This window comes from Vipera ursinii (assembly GCF_947247035.1).
Source record: "Vipera ursinii genome assembly, chromosome: 2".
In the NCBI taxonomy this organism is placed as follows: domain Eukaryota; kingdom Metazoa; phylum Chordata; class Lepidosauria; order Squamata; family Viperidae; genus Vipera; species Vipera ursinii.
In genome coordinates, this window is record NC_139513.1 from 138461589 (window position 1) to 138470992 (window position 9404).

Sequence of the window (9404 nt, forward strand, 5' to 3'; positions counted from 1 at the left end):
TGTACGTTTGTATAAAAGACCTTATCAGCCAGCAGAAAAATCAACATAGAAACTGTCTGATTGTCCAGGGATTGCTGTTAGAATGGGAAAAATAAGTCATATAAAATCTGCAATATGGAAGAATACTGTATTATTTATTTATTTATTTTTATTTTAATTCCATTTATATCCTGCCCTTCTCCGAAGACTCAGGGCGGCTTACAAGCTTAGCAGTAGCCTTCATTCTATGTCTATGCCTGCTTATTAGGGCTTTCACACACACCCCAAGCGGCATTATTACAAAGTTATCTTAATTATCTTTCTTGTGCCACAGGGGTAGAGAGCATGGGCCTTGGGGGTGGGGGTGGGGGTGGGAAATCTACTCTATCACTGGGCTGAAGGAAGGGTATTACAAAAGCAACAGTGGTTGGGGCTGAGAAACAGTGACTGGCCGAAAGTCACTCAGCCAGCTTTCTAAGCCAGGTCTACAACTCATAATTTCAATTCCATACACAGCATTGGCAGGGATCCTCAGCCAGTCCTGCAGCCTGGTGATCCTAGATTCTTTACAGTTAAGCCCATTTATTTCTAGCTTAGGCAGGATGTATGAAGAATCACAGCAGGGTTAGCTTTGTAAGAGAAGTGCTGGACAATGGGAAACTTGGGAATGGGCCTTTTCCCGCTGGCAGAAACTCTTCCTTACCTGCCCTTGCCCTGTCTCCCATCTTCCCATAGAGGCTACGTTGTCTTCATGCAGTCTTAAAGCTCCCTCTCACTTCAAATACTCGTATGCTTTCCCTTTTCTGAGGCTGTCATAACTTAAAATGGTTATTAAATGACTGGTCGTAAGTTGAGGACTACCTGTAAGTAACTCTAGTGAATAATTAGATCTGAAGGGCAGATAACTTTGGTGAATTTCACTGTCAATACTCTACTTAGGCATGAATCCATTTAGAAGAATAAAAACACAGGTTGTAATGTTCTTACAAGGGCTGTTCAACTCTGTTTTGATATTTTTCAATCCACTCAGAAATCACCTAGCCTAGGCAGAAACTCCTTTCACATGGCCTTTCTCACACTTTGGCTGGTCTCAGCCTAGAAACCTGATATGGCCAACAGTTACTCAAAATTGAGCTGCGGTATGCAGGTAGTCCTTGACTTACAACCACAACTGGGAGGGGAAAATTCGTAATTAAGCAGTGTAATCATTTAAGGGAGGCATCACTTAAGTGAGGCACCTGACTCTGTGAACTTTTTTGTTCCAGTTGTTATAAACCAGGGGTCTTCAAACTTGGCCCTTTTATGACTTGTGGACTTCAACTCCCAGAATTCCTCAGCCAGCAAAGCTGGCTGAGGAATTCTGGGAGTTGAAGTCCACAAGTCATAAAAGGGCCAAGTTTGAAGACCCCTGTTATAAACGAATCATTTCAGTGAAGCCAGACATCATATGATGGCTATGTGGACCTTCCCTGCTGCTTCTTCATTGACTTGGCTTGCCAGAAAGTCATGTGATTCTGGGACACTGCAACCATTGTGTATGGCCAAGCGTTAAGATTCTAATCACATGGGTTGTGGGGATACTGCAAAGACATAAGTGTGAAGACCAGTCATAAGTGACTTTTTTTCAGTGCTAACTTCAAATAGTGGCTAAACAAATGGTTGTAAGTCGAGGTCTACTCATAATTTGAACTGACTGCCCAGCCTTTTTGTTACCAAAGCCAATTACTGAAAGTTTCTTATATTTACTCGCTGACCTACTCAAACTTTTGAGTAGGCTTTTGTAATACCCTTCCTTCATCCCAGTGATAGAGTAGATTTCCCAACCCACCCACCCACCCCCACACACAATTGTGGTCGTAGGTTGAAGACTTCCTGTATATAACTGCTTTGGTAAGATAATACTTGAAATATTGCATAAAGTTTTGGTCACCACAATACAAAAAAGATGTTGAGACTGCAGAGGAGAGCAACAAAGGTGATCAGTGATCTGAAAGGTAAGATACAATGAATGGTTGCAGGAACTGGATATGTCTAGTCCAGGGGTGTCAAACTGCCGGCCTGCAGGCCGGATGCGTCATCCAGAAGCAGCACCCACCCCACTGCCGGCAATGGCAAAACCATCCCGATACGTTCGTGAGTTTGATATCTCTGGTCTAGTCTAATGAAGACAAGGACTAGGGGTGACATAACAGCAGTCTTCCAATATTTGAGAGGCTGTCCCTTAAGTAACATATGAAAATGTATTAAAGAGAGATCCAACCTAAAACTAAGGAGAAATTTCCTGACAATAAGAACCATTAATGGTTTGCTTTCAAAAGTTGTGGGTGCTGCATCACCGGACGTTTTTAAGAAGAGATTGGACAGCTGTTTATCTTGAATGGTATAGGTTTTCCTGCTTGAGCAGAGGGTTGGACTAGCTGACCTCCAAGGTCCCTTCCAACTCTGTTATTCTGTTCTGTTGTTCCGTTCTTTTTTTATAGCCTTTTCAGATGTATTCTGACCTGATGGGGCAAAGAAGGCCTTGGCATTCACTGCAGTGCTCACTGTGAATAGAGAGGAGGTGGAAGGATGCTGCTAATGCTGCCCCCTGGTGGCATTACCTCTCAAGGTGATTTAAACAAACCTCCCTGAATTCAAGGATTGGGTCAGTGAGACCATTGGAAATGCTTGTTTTCCTTGAAAATGTTGTGCAGTCCTGATCATAACCTCACGATGAAAAAGTAGCATTTGATCAAGATTGGTGAATTTGTATCTCCAAGCACTGAGATCATGAGGCTCCTAGGCCCATCTGCTTTGAGTGCTTCATTTATCCTCGTCCCTTGACAATAACCTCCAGTGGATTGGCACGAGGGCAAGAAAATGTCATTTAATCAGGTGTTATGGTAGAGACATTGTTCTTTGAAGGCAGCAGCCATATATCCTTGTAATAGTCCATTTTGCTTTCTGGCAATTCCCTTGATTTTTGTGGTAAGATTGTTTGAACCCAGCTGCTACAGTTTATAAACCATGAGCAGCCTCAGTTCAGCCAGATGCTAAAAGTAACCTTGATTACACAGAAGGAGATGACGGAATTCTGAACCAACACAACTGCAACAGCAGGCAGAATAGGGAAGCAAATCTGAGTCTCTGGTAGGCGAGCCACGTTTTATGTGAAGAGTGTTTAAAACCACATCATCCCTACCTGCAATCTGAAGCAGTGTAGCTTTCACTTGGCTGCTGCCTTGGGCCTAGTGTAGTGAATAGCTGTTTCTGCTTTCCTCCCATGACATGCGTCTCTATGCCGTCCAGATACCTAGTCCTGTAGGAATACATTCTCTTGGCTCACAAAATATATTCCCATTTCTGAAAGCTGTGCATCTCCTAGCATGGGCATTAAGAGAATTCAAAACGTGGATCCTTCGAGAGCTTTCAACAACTAAAAACTATTTGCCAACTTGAGGAGATCTGCAAAGTCTGGATCCAACTGCTAATGACAAAACCTGTTGTCAATTTGCCACACTATTTATCCGTCCTTTGAGGAAAGAGTCTCACTGTGAAAGAACTCAGCTGGAATGAAGGTTTACACTGTTCCCTAAGGTTTCTATTCTCAATACTACCACACATTACTCAGTTTTCCAATACACAAATCTCTGTTTTGCATTCAAGAACTGTTTTAATGGCATCTATCAACAGGCGATGATTATGTACTTCTTGCACATCTTTGTTTCATTCTTTTGTATTCCCTGCACTATTTGCTATTTGTCTATCCCAGCTCTCGCTCTCTCTCTCTCTTCTCTCTCTCTCTCTGTGTGTGTGTATTCCAGTGTATCTGACAAGCAGACTATAACTCACAAAAGCCTACTGTCTTAATACATGCATTTGCCTTCAAGATTCCACCCTCAATTGTCCCTCTGGAAATTATCCACACTGTTTGCAGGAGGAGAAGCCATTTCCAAAAGTGGGTACGTCAAAAAGAAGGATCTCCTCCTCTAACTGCAGTTAACGACAGAGCATGTTTTCTTGGTCCAGAAAGTCAAGAGAAGCAGCTTTGAAAATGGTATTTTCAGCCCCCTGGAATCAATGAATGTAAGAATGAGGAACGCCCTTTGTGGGCCTCCTGCTCAGTCGCCAACTGTGGATGATTTGTTTTCATTCCACAGCTAGGCAGTAGCTTTTTTTTTTAAGGGGGAGTTGGGGAGGGGCGGTGGGTTAGGGGTATTCCTAATGGGGAACAATGAAACCACTGTGCATTTCTAATGGGCCTGTGGGAGGTTTTAGGGAAAAAGGTGTTTTCTTCTAGTTATTCGCCAGACTTTTCCAGAAGCGAGTTGTCCCAAGGCACAATTAGGGAAAGGAGGCAAATCTGAATTTTCAAAAACTGCAGGACAGAGATGAAAATCCAAGTATTTTAGGAGCAGGCTGCGTGCTTATGTGCAAATGCAGGAATCCTAGGGGAGCTTATTCCAATCTGTAGCAAGCACGTAGTGAGAGCTAATCTCTTATGTGCTGGCCTTTCCGAACCTGCTGCCCTGCACCACTCCAGTGACTATAATGCCCATCATCCCCAGGAAACAAATCCATGTTGCCTGATTGATGAGGGGAACTGTAATCCAACACATCTGGAAGGCTCCAATTTGAAGAAGACCACTGTGCACCTATATACATTAAAGGGGACGGTCATAACCCAGAAGCAAAGAAGACCAGTGGGGTGGATAGAGACTGTAAGAATTCCTTTTCATCTTATCTCACATGATTATTTATATTTCAGAGGCATAAGTCCCTTACTCTAAAGAGCCCCTTGTCATGTAATACCATCAGGAATATATATCTCCTGGCACACATATTAGGTAACCCATCTGGATGACATTACATTAGTGAAAGTTGTTTTAAAAATTAAAAATATTGTTAAAACCACTGAGCTGGACTTGTGTTGCCATCACAAATCTCTTTTGTTTTAAAAAAAATGGACTGTGACAGTTTCTCCTATAACTTACTCTTTTATTAGGTAACAGTAAAAAGCAGTGGCTTTTAGCCACCCCTTAAATACTGTGTTTAAAAATAGTAATAGGCAATTGACAGATTTCTAATTTTAAGACAGCACTTAAACATGTCCATAGGAAATCCTAGCAACTTGCCAAAAGGCAAGCTACAAGGGGACCAAATCAAACTTTTTTATTGGAAAGATCAGTCCATCCTTACAACAGCAAGTCCATAATTTAGCCTTGATGACTGTCAAAAATAACACAGAGAAAAAAAGTCTTATGAGATAGTCAACACTTTATACTTTACTTTAAAACAATCCCATTTCTGTGCTTTTCATAACAACCTGACATACAGCAGTTCAGCCAATAAAAAAACAACTCATTTTTCTGCTTTTGTCTCTTAAACAGTCTGGTTGAACAATGCTAATTTTAAAAGGAGGGAGCTGGTAATTTTAACCTACCTTTTGAGCTAGTATGATGAAAGCACGGAATTGCCACTTGTCACCTATTAAGGCTTGCTCTGAAGACCATCATATTCCAGTTCTGTATTAAAAGGGGGATATCTCTTTACAAAGAGCACTAATTCTGCCACCTTGAAAGAGGCGGTGGTAAGGCCCCTCCTTAAGAAACCTGCATTGGATCCAGCTATTTTAAACAACTTCCATCCTGTCTCCAACCTTCGCTTTCTTGCGAAGGTCGTTGAGAGCGTGGTGGCACGGCAGCTCCCTTTGGTCCTGGAGGAAGCTGAGTATCTGGATCCGTACCAATCGGGTTTCAGACCCGGGTATAGCATGAAGACGGCATTGGTCGCACTGGTGAATGATCTCTGGCGGGCCCGAGATAGAGGTTATTCCTCTGTCCTGGTCCTATTAGATCTCTCAGCGGCTTTTGATACCATCGACCACGGTATCTTACTGCGTCGTCTTGAGGGGTTGGGAGTGGGAGGCACCGTTCTGCGGTGGTTCTCCTACCTCTCTGGCGGTTTGCAGACGATATTAGCAGGGGGGCAGAGGTCAAGCCCTAGGCCCCTTAGTTGTGGAGTGCCTCAGGGGTCGGTGCTCTCGCCCCTCCTGTTCAACATCTATATGAAGCCGCTGGGAGAGATCATCCGTGGCTTCGGGGTGAAGTATCATCAATATGCTGATGATACCCAGCTTTTCATCTCCACCCCGAACTAACCCAGTGATGCCCTCGATGTGATGTCCCGTTGCCTGGAAGCGGTACAGATTTGGATGGGAAAGAACAGGCTTTGGCTCAACCCGGCCAAGACTGAGTGGCTTTACATACCGTCATCTCTTTTAGTCCAAGAGGTTCCATCTTTGATTATAGGAGGAGAGATGTTACCTCCCGTTGATAGAGTACGCAGTCTGGGCGTCCTCCTAGATTCACGACTCAGTTTTGAAGATCATATTGGAGTCGTAGCTAGGGGGGCATTTGCCCAGATTCGCCTAATATACCAATTGCGCCCCTTTCTGGACCGAGATGCCCTACGTACAGTCACCCACGCACTCGTTACCTCCCGTATAGACTACTGCAATGCTCTCTACATGGGGCTGCCCTTGAAAACCACCCGGAGGCTTCAGCTGGTGCAGAATGCGGCTGCACAGGTAGTGATGGGAGCCCCCCCCGATACTCCCATATAACACCTCTGCTCCATGAGCTGCATTGGTTACCGATTGCCCTCCGGGTGAGATTTAAGGTACTGGTACTTACCTTTAAAGCCCTACATGGCTTAGGCCCAGGATACTTGCAGGACCATCTGCTACCGGGAACGAATTCCCATCGCCCAGTACGCTCACACAGAGAAGGCCTCCTCAGGGTACCGTCGGCTAGACAATGTCGGCTGGCGAACCCCAGGGGAAGGGCCTTCTCTGTGGGAGCGCCAGTCCTATGGAATCAGCTCCCCCCTGAGCTTCGGATGGCCCAAGATCTCCAGTCCTTTCGCCGCGGCCTCAAAACACTCCTGGCTGACCTGGACTGACAGGCATTTTAATTATGTTTACAATTTTTAATTTATTTTTAATTTTTAATTTTAATTTATTGCACAGATGACTTTAATTTTAATTTTATCTTAATTTCTGTACTTATTATATGTTATTGTTGTTAGCCGCCCTGAGTCCTTCGGGAGATAGGGCGGGATATAAGTCCCATTAATTAATTAATTAATTAATTAATTAATTAATTAATCAATCAGGGCCAGAAGCCAAGTTTTTGGATGACCTTGAGTGAAAGTGAAGGCAATTGATCAATCTCTTTCAAGTTTTAATCCTTGGAGTTATGCTGCCATCTGCTGATCCAGAGCTACAAGATGCAAAAATAGCTGGCTTTCCTCACTTGCACTTTGCCACGTTATGAACAAGCCTTAGCAACCTCCTTTTTTCCTGCCATGTCCTCATGAGGCTGCCTTCCTCTTTTCCCCAACCCATCCCTGAGGCATCTTAAAGTCAGCCTTAGCCATTTAGGTGTTAACACAGTCAGATGATCCACAGAGGATGAGACCCTATTGGCTAATTTAGGCTGCAGTCTGGAACATAGAGACTAATTTGGGCTCCATCTTGTTTTGCAGGGCCATTCCGCTTTGGGCCCTGGGAAAACAGTGTTCCTTCAAACTCCGTTCCTCTTATGCCTACCACACATTTCTGAACAAGGGCAGTTGTGGTGAGGATAGCTGGTAAAGTGGGGGGGGGGGGCAGGTGGCTGTAGCTCTTTCTGGAACAAGCTTCCATCTGTGGCATCCGTCTGCTGTTGCTGATTCCTTTGGGAGAGTCCACAGCTTGAAGCAATGGCCAATAGGAAGGGAAGATGGTTGTGACAGAAAATGGGAAGGAACTCTCAGGGCAAATGGTTAGTCAACCTGGTTCCGATGATCTCAGCAGCTACCTGAGCTGGTTAATATTATTTTAGCTTTTTAAAAATAAAAGTTTTTTTAAAACATACATTTTGAAGTCTTTTTTTTAGTTCAGCAATATTTCAAAGTATCCTGGAAAACAGCTAATGGTTGGTGGGTGTGTAAAATTCTCCTTACCACACAATTCCTCCCTGTACTTGATACCTGGCTGTTTCCCCTTCTTCCTCCCCCCCCCCCGCCCGAAGCAGGTAAGAGAAGGGGACAGACTTTACTACCCCATAGCAATAAGGACTGCTCAATGGAGCACGGACCATCTTCTGTTTCAACCAGTGGCCCCTGCTATCTCATAGATCCCCTATGTTGGGGGAAAGCTGATCAGTGAATCTGGAGAGTTGCTTCATACACATCAGACATGTCAAACACAAGGCCCGGGGGCCAGATCCGGCCCGCGAAGCCATCCTGGAAACAGTGAGGGAACGGCCCCCACTGCCTTGGCCCTGGCCCAGAGACCCTCCTTCTTCCAGAGACCCTCAGATCTGTCCCACTCCTGCCCAGGCCCCCATAGGCACCCTTGATGCAAACGATGTAGAGCTGGCCACGCCCACCCAGTAGGCCACACCCACTCAGTAGGCCACGCCCACCCGGCCCCTTGAGGGCAACCACAGTGCTGATGCGGCCCTCAATGAAATTTTATTTTATTTATTTTATTTTAATTCCATTTATATCCCACCCTTCTCCGAAGACTCAGGGCGGCTTACAAGCTTAGCAGTAGCCTTCATTGTATGTATAAGCCTGCTTATTAGGGCTTTCACACACACCCTAAGCAGCATTATTACAAAGTCAGCTTAATTGCCCCCAACAATCTGGGTCCTCATTTTACCTACCTCGGAAGGATGGAAGGCTGAGTCAACCTTGAGCCTGGTGGGATGCGAACCTGCACTAATTGAGTTTGACACCCGATACACAGGATAACAGGATCCCATGAACCAGACCTTCTCCAGAGAGGGGGAATGGAAGCAGAACCTTTTGCTGGCTCTTTCTATGACATCATACACTCAAGGTTTTAAGATTGCAAGAGAAAAAAGCTCTACACTAGTTCAAGAAATGCCTCTTGTTCTGGAAGTCAGTTCAGGTAACTGTCAATATTTGTTCCTACATGTAGGGCAGCAGCTTTTTCCCAACCTGAAGTCCTCCCAAGTGTTTTGGAACTGAACTCCCTTCAAATCATGCAGACTGGGTTAGATCTGGGGTGTCAAACTGCTGGCCCATAGGCTGGATGTGTCATGGCGAAACTGCGCCCACCCCATTGCTAGCAATGGAAAAAAAGTCATGATATGTTGCGACACGTGACGTGACGTTGAGAGTTTGACACCCCTGGGTTTAGATTATTTTAATTTCTGGTATTTTTGTTGCTTTGGAGCCTCAACTTGATCATTTCCCCTGATCTAAACAGATTGCAAAATCTGTACATTATTGAATTGGTGGACATCTCAGGCAGTTATTATAGGGAATGCTAGAAAATTGGGGAGACACATTATTTTTATTTATTTATTTTTATTTTTATTCCATTTATATCCCGCCCTTCTCCGAAGACTCAGGGCGGCTTTACAAACTTA